At 45.4% G+C, this 15040-nt stretch overlaps 1 protein-coding gene across 1 annotated transcript in view; it reads right to left on the bottom strand.

Moving 5' to 3' along the window:
• The window catches only part of LOC110255634 (uncharacterized), a 601290-nt gene that overhangs the window by 495673 nt on the left and 90577 nt on the right, over window positions 1-15040 (bottom strand). The window lies entirely within an intron of this gene.

The raw sequence follows: 15040 nt of genomic DNA, 5'->3' as shown, positions 1-15040 counted from the left end.
TCAAGGCATGCCGAAGTTCCCGAGCCAGGGATTGAACCTGAGCCACAGCAGTGACAACGTTGAGTTCTTAGCTGCTGGGCCACCGGAGAACTCCAGAATTCCATTGCTCTGATCAGAGGAAATGCACTCACGCTTAGCTCTAGGGGAGACCTAGACCATTCCCCATTAGGCTGATTATTTCTTTTTTTTTTTCTATGTCCTCAATTTTATTTTTTTTATTAGAGTACAGTTGATTGATAGCGTTGTATCAATTTCTGCTGTATAGCATAGTGACCAGCCACACACACACACACACACACACACTCCTTTTCTCTACCATTGTCCATCCTCCTCCACCCCACGATCACTTCTTGGCTGTATTCCCCCAACATTACATTTAGAGTCTGTTCCTGCTTTGGGCAATGGGCTTACATTTCTGCTAGAGAATTGGAGAATCCCCCAAATTCAAGACTAAGTCCATTTGCTGCCTCTGAGTGTGAAAACATAAAAATGAAGTGTGTGGTTTCCATCCTTGCTCTCTACCCTAGGAAGCAGCTGAAAGCTCCACCCACCCCAAACAGGTGAAAGTCACAGAGCTTCCTCCAGTCCCTCCTTTCCTGTGAGAAGAATAATTGGAGAAGAAGGCAAACAAATCAAGACATATGATCTTCCTAGGCAGACTTCCTATCTTCCATGAGACCAGACCTCACCAACTCAAATGCCTGCAGAAGCCAGACAGGCCAGTGGGAGTGGACAGAGTGGGTATGAAATCCTAAGAGTGGGGGGGGGGTCGTGTGGCCCACTCAGAAGCGTAGGCACAGCCCTCCCAACTTCCCCATCTGTTCACTTCCAGCCACTTGTTAAATAGAAACTCAGGTCCGGAGTGTCCAGAACTTTGGGGTTTTTTTTTTTTTTTTCATGAGGCTCCCAAAGTCTGGCTATTTTAATGTGAAATCTCCCAATTTGTAAATGTTGGCAACTAATTAAAAACATTTCAAAACAACGTGAAGGCCAAAGAAAACATGTCCAGGGGCCAGCTGTGGCCTGTGAGCCCTGGTGTGCGACCTGTGTGACAGGCTGCAGAGCTATTGCAATTCCCTAAGATAGTTGGGGTACATAAAGGAGGAGCCAGAAATGGCCTAGCCTCTTGGCTTCAGATGGACGTTTAACAACCTGCAAGAAGGAAAGGTGGGTCCCTGCGGAAACCCTGGGCAAGCAGCCAGCACTGGTTGGCCCAAGCCTTTTGGACTGACAATTATTTCACTTTGTCCAAGAAATAATCTCCTTGGAATAAGTTAGCAGATAGACATGGAGGTCTCATTTAAAGAGCGTGCTGGCCTGAAGAGATGAATCAGAAGTCCACGTGTTTCCACTCAAGAGCAAGAAGGTACGAAAGCCAGTGGGGCTGAGATGCCAGGTCCCAGTTTTTCCAGGGAGGAAAGGAGGACGATGGGAAATTGACGAGGGATGCACTGTTATTTGGGTGATAGAGAAGTGGGGTCGGGGGAAGAGGCACAATGAGCAGCCTGGACCCTCGGGGAGCCAGAGTGGCCCCCACGGTAGATGCTGGTAGACGCGGTCAGAGCCCACCTCCCCCAGCGCCTACCTTTTCAAGTCACTACTCAGGTTCAACCAGCCCGAACTGTTCAAAAGAACACAAATAATGAGGCTGCCTCTTTCTCTCTGAAGCTACAGTCCTTGAACAACAGTCCCCACGAGGACATGCTGGGAATGCTTGGGGGAGCACTGCGATGGATTCCTAGAACAGCAAAGGAGAAGGCCACGTGCACAGAGCTGAAAAACAATATTCACTAATTTACAACTATTAATTAAAAGCCCTGTCACCAAGCCAAGCACTCCAGCGTGATTTTAATATTCTCCGTCCCCTCACCCCCAAGGTCGTTTCCAACTTCTCCAAGGAGGGGGTTGCAGAGAATATGCAGAGGAAATGCACGGAGCCTGGGCAAGCCGGCTGGGGAGCAGACGCCTTGGGCCTTTGGGTTTGCACTAACTATCCTGCCTCCTCAGAGCTGAGACAATGCCTTGCATTCACTGGCATCTCAGAGCTCCGGTGCTCTGCTGAGGAGCAGGGAAAAAAAAAAAAAAAAAAAACTAGACTTGAATTGAGAATAAATTGGTATTCACTAAATGGCACTTCTGAATTTACTGCAGCCTTCACCTTTGGAGGGAATTGCCAAGGTGCTCATAAAAGGAGAAATGATGAATATTCAGGATGTCTTTTGAATCCATTAGGCAACCGGGGATGAGGTCCCCATATGTAGACTTCTGGTTCTTTCCTTAGGCCGTTAAGGAGACGCCAACATGGTGTGTGCAGGCAAAGACGGACCCAGGGTTTGCCAGCGGGGAGAAAGTCGGAACGCCAAAGGTCAAGTCCATGGAAATAAACCAGGTTTAGGAGTTTTTGCAAAGGAAGAGATCTATAAATTTGGGACTCCTGAACCCAGTGAATGAGAAAGTATGTCTGCCGGTTTGTAGGAACACTGATGAAAACGGGGTAGCAGGCTATCCATCGTGCTGTCAGCCTTTGTTTCACAGGATCAGATGTTCTGCAGATCTAACTGTGTCCACCCCACACAGGAAAATCCCAGACAATCCATGTAGGGGCCTCCCGGAGTTTTGTCAGCTGGGCTTCCCAGAAGCTGAATGCTTTGTGCATCCCTGAAGACTGCAACCTATCCTCTCCCCAGTCTGCTTAAGTCCTGAGTGCTTGCTCCTCTGGCTTACACAAAGAGGGACTGTGGGTTCTTTGTGCTAAAAAAGCATTTTAAGCAATAATTTAGCAAAGACCATCAGCTCCCAGGAGTACCAGACAGAGGTCAATCAATCTTTTAGAAAAGGGAATTTCTGAAGAAGGAATGGTACCAGTCACTTAACAGTTTCCTTGCTTTTAAAATAAAAAGCGTGGGCGTTCCCACCATGGATCAGTGGTTACAAACCTGACTAGTATCCATAAGGACGCAGGTTCGATCCCCAGCCTCCCTCAATGGGTTAGGGATCTGGCCTTGACATGAGCTTCACATGTCGGTCGCAGATGCCGCTCGAATCTGGCGTTGCTGTTGCTGTGGCTGTGATGTAGGCCAGCAGCTGCAACTTCAATTTGACCCCTAGCCTGGGAATTTCCATATGCTGCAGGTGCAGCCCTGGAAAACAACATGAATAAAATAAAATAGTGGAGTCAGGGGGTTCCCTTCATGGCTCTGTGCTTAATGAACCCAATTGGTACCCATGAGAATGTGCGTTTGATCCCTGGCCTAACTCAGTGGGTTAAGGACCCCGCTTTGCCATGAGCTGTGGTGTAGGTCACAGATGTGGCTCAGATCCTGCATTGCTGTGGCTGGGGTGTAGGCCGGCAGCTGCAGCTCTAATTCCACCCCTGGCCTGGAAACTTCCATATGCTGTGGGTGCGGCCCTAAAAAGCAAAAAAAAAAAAAAAAAAGTGGAGCCAGGTTGCAACCAGCACACATTCATGGAGGTATCCACGCACGGGGCCCTTCTTGTCCTCAGGGCACTGATGCTTCAGCAAGGAGGAATGCAAGTACATGAACTCGTATACGGGGGGGAACTACACAGGAGTATACTTTTACTTGAGTGTCAAAACTGCTACACAAAGCTTCTCTGTCACCTTGGATGAGAGGGTGATTCGTTTTGGTGGGGGGGGTGGCTGGAGGATAATTGGAGATGGAATATGACACAGGCAAGAAGGCATGTGGGCTGAGTCATGAAGGAGCAGTTAGGCAGGAGGAGAAAATAGGAAAAAATGGAATCCCAGATAAGGGGGCCCAGCAAGACCAAAGCTAGTGGGTGGAAAAGCACAGGGAGGGATGGGTGATAAGGTGGGAAAAGCATCTAATTATTTTGAAGGAAACACAACTACCCCTCCGAGAGATCATGTGCCTGTCCCTGTGTTCTAAATCAGGAAAATATAGTCATGTATCACCAAAGTCCCTTCCAGAAATAACATGCCATGATTTTTAGAATTCTAAGGGACAAGAAAAGTTGAACAACTCAAGAAAAGCCTTGGGAGTTCCCACCATGGCTCAGCCATAATGAACCTGACTAGTATCCATGAGGATGCAGGTTCAATCCCTGGCCTCACTCAGTGGGTTAAAGATCTGGCATTGCTGTGAGCTGTGGTGTAGGTTGAAGATATGGCTCAGATCCTGCATTGCTGTGGCTCTGGCATAGGCCTCAGCTTCAGCTCTGATTGGACCCCTAGCCTGGGAACCTCCTTATGCCTCGGATATGGCCCTAAAAAGACAAAAAAAAAAAAAAAAAAAGAGAGAGAGAGAAAAGAAACATTTTTTCTGCAAAAGATACAGTTGGAAAAATATTTGCAGATGACATATCTGATAAAAGAGTCGTATCCTGGATATTTTTTAAGAGAAAGTAATCAGGCTCCCTGACCTCAGACTATACTGCAAAGCAGCAATCATCAAAACCATATGCTACTGGCACAAAGACAGAAATATAGATCAGTGGAACAGGAGAGGAAGCCCAGAATTAAACCCATGCATCTACAGCCAACTCATCTATGACAAAGGAAGCAAGAATATACAATGGAGAAAAGACAGTCTGTTCAATAAGTGGTGGCAAAAACTGGACAGCCACATGGAAAAGAATGAAATTAGAATACTCCCTAACACCATACACAAAAATAAACTCCAAATGGATTAAAGACCTACGTATAAGACCAGACACTATCAAACTCCTAGAGGAAAACATAGGCCAAAAACTCTCTGACATAAACAACAGCAACATCTTCTCAGATCCACCTATCAGAGTATTGACAATAAAAAGAAAAAGAAATAAAGGGGACCTACTCAAACTTCAAAGTTTCTGCACAGCAAAGGAAACCCTAAACAACATAAAAAGACAACCCACAGAATGGGAGAACATCTTTGCAAATGAATCAACTGACAAGGGCTTAATCTCCAAAATTTATAAACACCTTCTGCAGCTCAATGCCAAAAAAAACAAACACCCCCATCGAAAAATGGGCAGAAGATCTAAACAGACAATTCTCCAAAGAAGACATACGGATGGCCAAAAAACACATGAAAAGATGTTTAACATCACTCATTATTAGAGAAATGCAAATCAAAACCACTATGAGCTACCACCTTACACCAGCCAGAATGGCCATCATCAAAAAGTCTACAAACAATAAGTGCTGGAGAGGGTATGGAGAAAAAGGAACCCTATTACACTGTTGGTGGGATTATAAACTGTGCAATCACTGTGGAAAACAGTAAGGAGATTCCTCAGAAAACTAAACATAGAACTACCATTTGATCCAGCAATCCCACTCCTGGGCCTCCCCAGAGAAAACTATGACTCACAAAAACACATGTACTCCGATATTCATTGCAGCACTATTTTCAATAGCCAAGGCATGGAAACAACCTAAATGACCATCAACAGAGGAGTGGATCAAGAAGATGTGGTACATATACACAATGGAATATTACTCAGCCATTAAAAGGAGCAAAATACTGGCATTTTTAGCAACATGGATGGACCTAGAAATTATCATGCTAAGTGAAGTCAGTCAGACAACGAGACACCAACATCAAATGCTTTCACTGACATGTGGAATCTGAAAAAAGGTCAGAATGAACTTCTTTGCAGAACAGGTACTGACTCATAGACTTTGAAAAACCTATGGTCTCCAAAGGAGACAGTTCCGGGGTTGGGAGGATGCACTGGGGTTGTGGGATGGAAATTCTATAAAATTGGATTGTGATGATCATTGTACAACTATAAATGTAATAAATTCATTGAGTAATAAAAAAATTTTAAAGAAACTTAAAACTTAACAATAAGAAAATAAACTCAATTATCATTAGGGAAATGCATATTAAAACCACAATGAGATACCACCACAAACATGAGAATGGCGCACAAGACACACACATGCGTGCACACACACACACACACACACACACAATACTATTCACAATTCCAGTGCTGGAGAGGATGAGAAACAAGGAGCTCTCATTCCTTGCTAATGGCTGCAAAAGACTAAAGCAACTTAGGAACAATTTGGCAGTTCCTTACAAGGTCAGCATATTTGTACTATACAGCTTGGCAATCCCCGTTCTAGGTTTTCCTCAAGTAAACTGAAAACTAATGTTCACATGAAAACCCGAATGTGAATGTTTATTGCATAAAACTCCGTAACTGCCAAATCTGGAAGCAATCAGAGGTCCTTCAACAGGAGAATTGATGAAATAAGCTGTGGTATATTGATACAATTGGATAGCACTTCTATTAATTCATGTAACACCACAAATGAATTTTAAATACATTTTTAGTGAAGGAACCCAGGTCTCTCACTGTCAGTGAAAAAAGCCACAAATTAACAATAAAGGGAGTCTGGAATAAATCCTGTGGTGCTGACTGGGTTAGAATCAAAGATATCAAAATGCGTTCATGTATAATGTAACATATTTAGAGATAAATAGATACATAAATAAAGACAGACATGAGTACTCATGAGTGAGTGTATATACATATATATTTCTGTGCTCCCTCTGCTCAAAGGGTCTAGAAGCAGTGACACCCTAATAGCAATGAACACACCTGCTGCCCAGATCTTGATTTCTAAATACCACTCTCCAACAAAAAGAGCCAGAATCCTTAGAGAAATGGGTCATTCTTAAGCTGGGGCAGAGAAAATACAAGACGAATCTGAAGTATCTGAAAGGGCCAAAAAGTGAAGAGCTAAAAATACATAGAGAGAGAAATAAAAGGATAACAGTGTGTCAAAAGGACACAGGCATCCACCAGGAAGAGCTCCCAATGAACAGAGCTGGACCATTTGAGCAGCAAAATAACAACGTTGCATTGGATTATAACCTAAAAATACAATAGATAGCCACAAAGCAATACAGATATAAATAAATGCTTAAGTAAGTAAATAAATGAAGACAGGAAAGACGAATCTTCCTGACAGATGAGCCCCAATTAAGAAAGGTAGAAGGAATGAGGGAAATAGAAAATCATCATTAAACCTTAGTAACAAATGTTGCAGGTGAGGTCCACTGTGGCATCTCGAAATTAGCAAGAGGAACCTCAAGGAGAAACAGGACAATGCAGAGGCTCAAAGTAGCTCCAAAATATGTTTATTAATTAATGTCGTAGTTTTAGCAAACATCAAAATTCTTTGATACTCTTCTTTCCGCAAAAAAAGCTCACTTCCCCTCCCTTTGAATGGGCTGGAATTATTGACTCGCTGCTAATAGCTTCTGAAAAGAGAAAACTAGCAAATTTGCAGTGGAAGAACCTGGCAGATACCACCTTGACCAAGTAACAGCACCGGTTAAAAAAATAAAAAATTAAAAATCATGTCATATTCTTATCCCCTGATATGATGCAGGGACAAGGGCATTTTGCTTTTGGTGTATTCTTCCCAAACATCTATAACCCCAGTCTAATCCTAAGTAAGCATCAAACAAATACAAATTTAGGGACAGTCTACAAAACACTTGGCCAAAAGTTCAAGGTCCTCAAAGATAAGGAAAAAACAAGAAGCCATCACAGGTTGGAAGAGACAGAGGAGGCATGGTAACTAAATGCAACACAGTAGCCTGGACGGGATCCTGGAACAGAAGAGCATTATCAGAGGAACTGGAAACATTGAATAGACGCCATAGTTTAGCTAATGTTACTGTGCTGATGTGAACAACTTAATTTTGATAAGGACCATATGGTTATGGAAAATGTTAAGATCGGGGGAAGCTGTGTGAACAGCACCTAAACATTCTCAGTACTATCTTTCCACTCTTTTAGCTTTTCAAAACCAAGGTTGTTTTTTTTTTTCCCTTATATCCAGGGGAGTTCCCATCATGGCTCAGTGGAAGCGAATCTGACTATCATCCATACGGACACCCCGGCCTCGATCAGCGGGTTAAGTAAGGACCTGGTGTTGCCATGAGCTATGGTGTAGGTTGCAGATACAACTCGGATCCTGCCTTGCTGTGGCTGTGGTGCAGGCTGGCAGCTGTAGCTCTGATTCGACCCCTAACCTGAGCACTTCCATATGCCACAGGTGTAGCCTTTAAAAAAGACAAAAAAAAAAAAGAGTTTTTTCTTAAATCCAATATAGCTTCATTCACCTCTGCCGTGGTTGCTAACTTTCTCTCCTAAGGTTTTGAGAGATTGCCCACCACACCATAAAGAAATGTGAAACAAAAAAGAGAGAGAGGAGTTCCCGTCGTGGCTCAGTGGATAACGAATCCAACTAGGAACCATGAGGTTGAAGGTTCGAGCCCTGGCCTTGCTCAGTGGGTTAAGGATCCGACGTTGCTATGAGCTGTGGTGTAAGTTGCAGATGCATCTTCAATCCCACGTTGCTGCGGCTGTGGTGTAGGCCAGCAGCTGCAGCTCGGATTCAACCCCTAGCCTGGGAACTTCCATATGCCACAGGTGTGGCCCTAAAAAGATAAATAAATAAATAAATATAGATAGATAGATACATAGATAGTTACATAGATACACAGATAGATGATAGATAAATAGATAAAAAGATAGATACACAGAAAGATATATACATACATAGACACATGGATACATAGATAAGCTAGAGCATCAGTTTTGTGTCAGAGTAGGAAATTAACTAACAATGTCTGGCACATAGAGGGCCTCCGTTAAACTTAACTGCTGGCGTCCCCTCCTCAACCCTCACAGTCTTGCTCTGCTGGCCTGGCTGGCCTCTGTTACCACGCCTGGTAGCTGCCAGTTTACCACCTGCTCTGCCTATTGGAGTTGATTTCTTCTAACCATCTCTTTCTCAGCCCAGAGGCCAAGGTTGGCCCATGCCTGACATCTGCTCAGCCTCACTCAGCTGATGTTCACCAGGCCAGGCCTGCACGTGTCTTAATAGGCCATTGGCTCCTTAGAAGGATTCTCTCCTAAATGGAATAATACTGCAATGACCTTTGGGAACAGAAGGGGAAATGCATCAGAGGACATGGCTGCTGAGAAGCACATTCAAGGCTGTACATGTGTGGCAACTGCTTGTCTCATCCAGTTGTCATGTTCTGAAACCTCCTGGGAGGGGACCCAGTATTATCAGGCGTTATCGTGAAAGGGAGCCTTTTATTCACCCAGTCACTTAGGAGCCACATAGAACTAAGGACCAGTGAGGAAGCATATGTCACTCTCTGGGGCCAAGAGAAGAAGGAGGGGAAGCGGCTCCGAGTGAGGACAGGGGCACGGGGTGTATTTCAAACACCTACCAGTGAGCCTCTGCTTTTACACTGAATTAAGGCCCACTAGGAACCAATTATGTCATGAGTTGCACAGTAACATTTAAATCCCATTTTTCTAATCCTTAACTGGCTGGATCACTGCAAAACCAGATTACATAGTGATGAGGAAAAGACACACATGCGTGTAAGCAGTGTCATAAAAGGCCACCGCTCTTTGTCAAACATCCCCTTACTGAATCGGTAAACCTGTCCTGCATGCTACTGCATAGGTTACTGGGGTGTGATAGGATGCAAAGAAAAGGCAGGTGCCGCGCAGCTGTGGACTGGACATCCCTGCACCCCAGCCCTGTCCCAGGGCCCACACGGGTAGACGGTGCTCCTCTCACCCTACTGTGGATACAGCTGCACCTGCCTCGTGCTACTCCAGCATCAGCCACCTGGAAACTGGCCCATGAGTGACTCTCCCCTTTGTCCATCCTGTGGGTGATGCCGTGAGCCCAAGAGCACACCGAGAGCCACAGCTTTAGAGCCGGAGCCACCCGCACATCCTCTGGGAAGCCGGTCTCCCCCTTCCCATCTCTAAGGGATGACCCCCTGCCTCCACCCCATTCCAGATTTCTCCACACAACCCCTGTGTTACCGTTCTTGCCAGATCCTGATGAGGCTGAAGAAGTGACTCCCTCCTTCCTCCCTCCCTCCCTCCTTCCCTTTCCCCCTCTCTCTCTGCCACTCCTCCTATATGTCTCTCACATAGATGGATGGATGGATAGACAGCTAGGTAGGTAGGTAGATAGACAGACAGACATAAAGAACGGCATTTACATCATATTTTGACTGAAAAAAATCTTTTCTGCTGTCTCCTTGCCTTCTGAATGGAGCTCCCACGGTCTAGGCAGGTTCCAGGCCGTCCGCAGTCTGTGTCCCTTGCCGGTTCCTGCCCCACATCCCTCTGCGGAGCCCGTATGACCTCCATCCTCTCCTCAGGAGCAACCTCCAAGTCAAAATATCACCTTTCCCAGCCAAAGCCAAGGTGATAAAAGTTCTCTTCCCATGGCCAGGGCCCTTTCAGAGGTTCTGCTGCCCACCCAGAAACATGGTTTCTCCTGGTTACTGACCAGGAACCACTTCACACACCCGTGTGAATACACAGGTATGCACGTATTCAAGAGGCATTAATTGGGCAGCACTAGAGCCTGAGCTGGATCCTGGGCTTGGAGCAGGAGCCTCTCGTGTGCTCAAAACCACACGCATTTTGCTCCTTAAACCACAAGGGCACGAGCACATGACAATATCACAGCAGGAGAGTCACTGCTTCTATCCAGTAGGAAGGACATGGACGTGGCACTGGGGGGTTCTTAGCACCGCACAGCCCCCAAAGGTGAGCTCTCCCTCTCATTGCGCATGGCTTCTTCCGCTTCGCCCTGTGCAGGAATGTCTGCTTGCTCAGCAGCCTCACAAACTAAACAGTAATTGATGCGAGAAGACAGGCGGGAAGACCCCTTTCTCAGGACCTCAAGTCAGGGTTGATTAGGTCATTGTCAGAGGTGGGTCAAGGTTACCGGTCTGCCCAGAGCATTCAGCAGGGTGGCTTAAAAATGCAGACCCTTCACAAACAGGAGGGTCACAGCCGAGAGAGACCTCTCCAGAGTCAGACTGAGAGAGGAGAACAGATGGCAGCCTGTGGTTGGTGCGTTTGAAATTTCCAAGTGTTTCATTTCATCCCATTTCTATTTTAGGCTGTCCTCTAGCCCTCACTGGGAAATCTGGTAAAGTTAAACTATGGTTTTGCATTTTGCTAGCAAACACTGAGGTCCTGAAGGTAGGCATTGCGGCTTTGGATTCTGGGGAAACACAGGGCTCATTCCCACACGTTTTCGGGGCCTGTGTTGGGTGTTGATACAGGGAGACAGCCAGTAGGAGAGAAGATGAGCCTCCAGTGAGAGGTTTTGCCAAACTCTGAACCCACAAACGCTCGGGCCAGGACCCACCTGCCTCTTCCAAGGGCCACCCCCCACCATCAATCCTGTGATTCCACATTTACACAGTCCTACTTGGGGTTTCGGGGGAGCGTGTTAAGACAGTCACTGGATTTCCCACATCAGCATGTTGTGGAGGGGAATACTACTCAGCTGTAGAAAAGGACAAAATGTTGCCATCTGCAGCAATGGGGATGGGCTTGGAGGGCATTCCACTAAGTGAAATAAGTTAGACAGAGAGAGACAAATACCATACGACAACACTTATACACGGAATCTAAAAAAAAAAGGCAACAACAAACTAGTGAATATTGCAAAACAGCAGCAGATTCACAGAAGTAGAGAACAAACTAGTGGGTGCCAGTGGCGGGGGCAATAGAGGGAGGGTAGGAGGGTAGTTACATGCAAACTAGGGGATGTAAGAAAGACCCAAGGACATAGTACAACACGAGGGATGGAGCCAGTATTTTGCCATAACTGGAACTGGAAAGTCACCTTTCAAAATCATATAAGAAGTTTAAAATTTGTTAATTTAAAATTAAAAATAAAAGTAATTTTTTAATGTTGTGGCCTGGCTCTCTAATAATTACACTGGCAAATGGCTAATACTTTAAAGTTTGCCAACCTGTCATACATTTTATCCCATATTTAATCATCACCATAGTCCTGTAGACAGGTGTTAGTTTCCCCACTTCCTGGGTGAAAAAAAAAATGAGGCTTAAGTATACATCAACTTGCTAAGGGGTTTGCACTAGGAGGTAATGGTTAAGAGACTCAAACTCAGGGCTTCCCCAAAAGAGCTCTGCTTGAGCATCTATTCTGGTCCCCATACGTGCGCTGGTATTGTTTCAGAGGCTCTTATTCAAACTGCATAACCCCAAACCCATACCTGGTACCAGTCTCGTTTCGAGAAATACAACCTGTCTTCGACCACCCCACCCGCCAGTCCGCACAGTTTCCAGCTGGCCGCTCGCACTTGTCTATGTTGGTTGTTAAATGCAGATGACCCAGAAAAACAAAAGAGCCCATCTTGACAACTCAAAGGGAACCTCTCCCAATGCGGCTCCTTAAAGTTGATTCTAATCTTTCTTCGACTTTTTGTTTCGCACTAAAGGGAAAAAGCTACAGATGCCACACAACCCGCTTCCCACAGATGGAAAACCGAGAGCTGAAGGAAAACGTCAACGGTACTTCCCAGCTGAACACAATCAAAAATGGGTGCGAAGCACCAGAGAGGTTTGCCCTGCCTGACATGGTCAGAGTTTCATCAAAATTAGTCACCAGCATTTCCTCTCAACCGCTGACCCAGTTTCTACCAAATCCCCTTAGGTCCCTAGCGTCTTCCACGTCGTGTCCCCAGCCCCACCTCCCCTTTCCTTGGGCATCAATTCCTTGCCTACAATAGTGTGGCTCATTGTTGGTTTCATGGTCCAGTCTAAAATTTGAGTGTGACAGGCTATTTTCACTCGTGCACAAAGGGATCATACTATGGCAAGGACAATTAGGCATCTGATCACACAATTAACTCGGCTTTTTTTTTTTTCCTTGAGAAATGTTTACAATTACCCTGTCTCTTTGAAGTCATCACGCTGCCCTTCCTGGCTTTCGTGACATTGAAAAAGCCTCTTGTCCTCTCTCTAAACTCCAATGAAAGGAAAACCAAAGGACCAAATGGAGTTTTTGAGGAGAAAAGACGGAATAACGTGAAAAAAAAGTGTTTTGAAAACAGTAAGAGCTATACAACTTAAAAAAAAAAAAAACCCTCATTATGTTATTGATGGCTCTATTTCCTTATCTGTAAAATGATGATCTTGAATAGCACTTGCCTCAAAGAATTATTGGAAAGGTTCAGTGACATAATACAGGGGAGAAGCCTTGCACATGGTAAGTGCTCAAAACTGTTAACCACGTTCCCAAGCCTCGTGCCACAGGTCAGGCTGTCTCCACTTTATAGCCGAGGACACTGAGGTTTGGAAGGTTGGGGAGACTCAGGCTGCCCTTGCAGCTTTAGCCTTCCATGCCCCAATGGAACACGTTTTTATCCATATGGCTGGGAGCAGCAACTGGGGAGCCGGTGGGGAGGGATTGCTAGCAGGTTTTTCTGTTTTGAAAGGATACATGAGAAGCAGCAGGCTTCTGGACACGTGGCTAAGAATCCAGGTCAGAATTCGCCAGCCCAGTCTGGGTTGTTCTCCCCCCCACAGCTGCAATTCACCCAGATATTCATGAGAATTGCAAAATGAAATACCACGAGGAAATGAAAGATAATCAGTGATGTTGCTTTTAACCCTCAATTATAAACAGTGGAAGAAACAGCGGGAAAGAAGAACCCTGCAAGGTTCAGGGCAGCCGCAAATTCCAGACGTCGAGGACAGAGACCAGATAAGTCACTTTCCCAACTTTTGAAACCTTCCAATTATTTCCTAGTTCAGGTCCCCACGAGGGCTGGCAGTCCGGACCCTCGAGGGGATGGGGGAGGGGTAGACCATTCCTAAAGGCACCCGTGACGGACAAGACCTTTCAGCAGGTTGCGGAGCTTCCTCCGGTAAGAAGAGCAAGGCTCCCCAAGACAGCCTCTTACCATCCAGATTTCGTTTGTCTGAGAAGAAGAAGGGAAAAAATAACTCAAATCTTCAGCCAAGAACACCAGTTGGGGAATTAAAGATCTGGGCACACAATAATTTTTAAGTCAAGTCAGAGGAGATTTAAATAGCATACATCAGCCGAAAAGAATGGGGAAACCTCCAGTACACTGACTTCATCGATACCCCATTTATCAGCAATTACCGACTCCATTAAAGGCGAGTTTACAGCAGAAAGAGAAGCAGAGCCTAAAATATGTCCCAGCAGATGGACCGAGAGTGTCGGTGATGCCGTATTTCAAAGGCATCTGCTATGCTGTTATCACTGAACGTGGAGTCAGCGAGGCAGCAAAAACACCAGCGGCCCAAGAGCCAGCAGATGATTTACTTGACCCTGGATGGGGTAGAACTGACAGCAAAAGCCTCATTAATTCCTCAGGTCACTCTGGAAGACATTAATTTGGTTCGGACTCACGGCGAGAGGAGATTTTCCAGACATACACTAGGAATTATGAAATCTCCATGGCCGGAGAAAGTATGTCCAAATCACTTCTTGCATAAATCAAGCTGACTTTCTGTAAAAGGATAATACGCTTAATCAAGGGAGTTATGGAACTTCTTGTGCTTATTAGACAGAAAATATCACAGTATTTTATTTGGTTATCGGTTCTGGGAGAAAGATTTTTTTTTTCCCTCTTTAAAGTCTTCTGCCAGCGTGGAAGGGATCCTTCGTAAGAGCTGAAAGAAACTGGACGTGTAAACAGCCAGTGCACACAGGCCAGCTTGGCTTCGCTTTTTCAAGCAGGCACGTGGATCAGGCAGGCACCTCCTCGGAGTCTCAGCCAATTCGCCAGCTCACGTCCCCTCCTCTGCTGCCTTATCCTTTTATGTGGAGCTTTGGCAATCCTGGGTCCATCCCCACAAGTCACAACCGCCAGTGACTGGTGGTCTCATGCTGTGTCTCCTAGTGGCCCGGGGTCAAAATGAAGAAATCTGGGACCAACTTGGGCTGAAACCCTAAATGTATAATCCAAACCAGACAAACCTCTCGTTCTTTCTCCAAGCCTCTGCAAATCTGCACCTAAGCACGCGTAGGGAGAGCTAAGGACCTCTGGTCCCCAAAAGAAGTCCTGGCTAATCCTGTGTAATTGAATGACTCTTAAGCTCTATGACCTTCTCAGAAACCCTGCTTCTTTGACTCTTTGTTAAACAAGGAAAAAACAAATGTGGAGTTTTTTGGGTTTTTTTGTGTGTGTGTTTGTCTTTTTAA

This window comes from Sus scrofa, chromosome 10, assembly GCF_054392235.1.
Source record: "Sus scrofa isolate SSC_HxYL_T2T_F1_AM1 chromosome 10, Sscrofa_HxYL_maternal_Yorkshire_Landrace_v2.0, whole genome shotgun sequence".
In the NCBI taxonomy this organism is placed as follows: domain Eukaryota; kingdom Metazoa; phylum Chordata; class Mammalia; order Artiodactyla; family Suidae; genus Sus; species Sus scrofa.
This window is presented reverse-complemented; position numbering and strand designations above follow the sequence as displayed.